The sequence below is a fragment of the Nylanderia fulva genome, unplaced genomic scaffold (genome assembly GCF_048542155.1).
Source record: "Nylanderia fulva isolate GAGA-0341 unplaced genomic scaffold, ASM4854215v1 Scaffold585, whole genome shotgun sequence".
In the NCBI taxonomy this organism is placed as follows: Eukaryota; Metazoa; Arthropoda; class Insecta; order Hymenoptera; family Formicidae; genus Nylanderia; species Nylanderia fulva.
Genome location: NW_028190682.1, coordinates 24,461 through 27,500, shown reverse-complemented (window position 1 = coordinate 27,500; position 3,040 = coordinate 24,461). Strand labels below are relative to the sequence as shown.

General features: G+C 57.8%; 1 pseudogene; it reads left to right on the top strand.

Annotated features, from left to right (window-relative positions):
* Positions 1-432: 432 nt before the first annotated feature.
* Positions 433-2,764, top strand: LOC146720923 (large subunit ribosomal RNA; annotated as a pseudogene).
* The last annotated feature ends 276 nt before the right edge of the window (positions 2,765-3,040 follow it).

The window sequence follows — 3,040 nt, the reverse complement described above, 5'->3', positions numbered from 1 at the left end:
CGTCGTCCGGCGGAGAGAGCATTCGTAATCCTTTACCTCTTTACGGAGAAGGGTTTTGAATCGCGAGCCGACCGCGTGTCCGAGTCCACGAAATTTTCGTAAAGCGAAAAAAGGGGACCGGCGCGCCGCGTCGTGTACTCGTCGAATCGATTCCGCCCGAATTTCGTATATAAAAGAGAAGGGAGAGCCGAGAATCTCGAACCCCGCGATATATCGTCTCCATTACCACCAACGAGTGTGTGTGCGGTTAGCGCCCCGGCGATTTGCCTTCTCGCGTATTTCGTGTGCTGCCGCTGCTGCTCTCTCGTTCGACGCTCTCTCTCTCTCCCTCTTATAATATATATTATAGAGGAGAGACGACGATGAGCGACGCGGAGGAGGCAAACGGCTACGAAAACTCACTATGCGACGACCTCAGAGCAGGCGAGATTACCCGCTGAATTTAAGCATATTATTAAGCGGAGGAAAAGAAACTAACCAGGATTTCCTTAGTAGCGGCGAGCGAACAGGAAAGAGCCCAGCACCGAATCCCGCGGTTCCGCCGCAGGGAAATGTGGTGTTTGGGAGGATCCGCTTATCCCGAGGTGCCGCGTCGCGTCCAAGTCCATCTTGAATGGGGCCACTTACCCGTAGAGGGTGCCAGGCCCGTAGCGACCGGTGCGCGCCTCGGGAGGATCTCTCCTTAGAGTCGGGTTGCTTGAGAGTGCAGCTCTAAGTGGGTGGTAAACTCCATCTAAGGCTAAATACGACCACGAGACCGATAGCGAACAAGTACCGTGAGGGAAAGTTGAAAAGAACTTTGAAGAGAGAGTTCAAGAGTACGTGAAACCGTTCAGGGGTAAACCTAAGAAACCCAAAAGATCGAACGGGGAGATTCATCGTCAGCGGCGCTGGCTTCGCGTCGGTCGGCGATGTCCCGCGGAGTCCTTGCGGCTCGCGCGCGGGCACGCTACCGTGCGCCGATGTCCGGCGCTCGTCGTCGTGCACTTCTCCCCAAGTAGAACGTCGCGACCCGCTGGGTGTCGGTCTACGGCCCGGGTGCGGTGTCTGTCGCGTCGCCGGTAAAACGGCACGCGACAAACCCTCGGTCGCCCGGCCGGCTGCTCGGCGGTACGCGCAAGGTATCAGGCCGCACTATTCACGGTGCGTCGAGACCGTCGCAAGCGCGCGCCACGGTACTCGGAGGTTACGGACTTCGCGCCGTCCCCGGTCCTGGCCCGCTGTTGGTTACAGTACGGTACACCTTCGACAGGCCTGCGAACGTCTCCCGCGGTCTCGCGGGAGACCGATACCGGTCGGCGACGCTACTGCTTTGGGTACTCTTAGGACCCGTCTTGAAACACGGACCAAGGAGTCTAACATGTACGCGAGTCATTGGGACTTGTCGCGAGACCTAAAGGCGTAATGAAAGTGAAGGTCGGCCCTGGCCGTCGACCTAGGGAGGATGGGCCGCGTCGCGATGCGGCCTCGCACTCCCGGGGCGTCTCGTTCTCATCGCGAGAAGAGGCGCACCCAGAGCGTACACGTTGGGACCCAAAAGATGGTGAACTATGCCTGGTCAGGACGAAGTCAGGGGAAACCCTGATGGAGGTCCGTAGCGATTCTGACGTGCAAATCGATCGTCGGAACTGGGTATAGGGGCGAAAGACTAATCGAACCATCTAGTAGCTGGTTCCCTCCGAAGTTTCCCTCAGGATAGCTGGCACTCGGCCGTTCCGCACGGAACGCGCGCGAGTCTCATCTGGTAAAGCGAATGATTAGAGGCCTTGGGGCCGAAACGACCTCAACCTATTCTCAAACTTTAAATGGGTGAGATCTCTGGCTTTCTTGAATTATGAAGCCACGAGCATCTTCGGATCAGAGTGCCAAGTGGGCCATTTTTGGTAAGCAGAACTGGCGCTGTGGGATGAACCAAACGCAGAGTTAAGGCGCCCAACTCGACGCTCATGGGACACCATGAAAGGCGTTGGTTGCTTAAGACAGCAGGACGGTGGCCATGGAAGTCGGAATCCGCTAAGGAGTGTGTAACAACTCACCTGCCGAAGCAACTAGCCCTGAAAATGGATGGCGCTGAAGCGTCGAGCCTATACTCTGCCGTCAGCGGCAAGTGGGGCGGCAACCGGGAGCGGGCGTTAGTCTTCTCTCGCGTCGTCACGAAGCCCTGACGAGTAGGAGGGTCGCGACGGTGAGCGCAGAAGGGTCTGGGCGCGAGCCTGCCTGGAGCCGCCGTCGGTGCAGATCTTGGTGGTAGTAGCAAATACTCCAGCGAGGCCCTGGAGGACTGACGTGGAGAAGGGTTTCGTGTGAACAGCCGTTGCACACGAGTCAGTCGATCCTAAGCCCTAGGAGAAATCCTATGTCAATGACGGCGTACAATATACTCGAGTGTCGAGAAATAATAATAAATATTATACGAAAGACACACGCCCGTCGGGCGAAAGGGAATCCGGTTCCTATTCCGGAACCCGGCAGCGGAACCGCATACAATTCGGGCCCTCGTAAGAGTGTTCGTCGGGGTAACCCAAAATGACCTGGAGACGCCGTCGGGAGATCCGGGAAGAGTTTTCTTTTCTGTATAAGCGTTCGAGTTCCCTGGAAACCTCTAGCAGGGAGATAGGGTTTGGAACGCGAAGAGCACCGCAGTTGCGGCGGTGTCCGGATCTTTCCCTCGGACCTTGAAAATCCAGGAGAGGGCCACGTGGAGGTGTCGCGCCGGTTCGTACCCATATCCGCAGCAGGTCTCCAAGGTAAAGAGCCTCTAGTCGATAGAATAATGTAGGTAAGGGAAGTCGGCAAATTGGATCCGTAACTTCGGAATAAGGATTGGCTCTGAGGAGCGGGGCGTGTCGGGCTTGGTCGGGAAGCGGGTCTGGCTGACGTGCCGGGCCTGGGCGAGGTGAACGGTCGGCGTTCTCGCGCCGGTCCCGGGATCCGAGCTCGGTCCCGTGCCTTGGCCTCCCGCGGATCTTCCTTGCTGCGAGGCTTCCGTGGCGGCGCGAGCCGTCGTGGTCGTCCTCTTCGGCCGCCATTCAACGCTCAG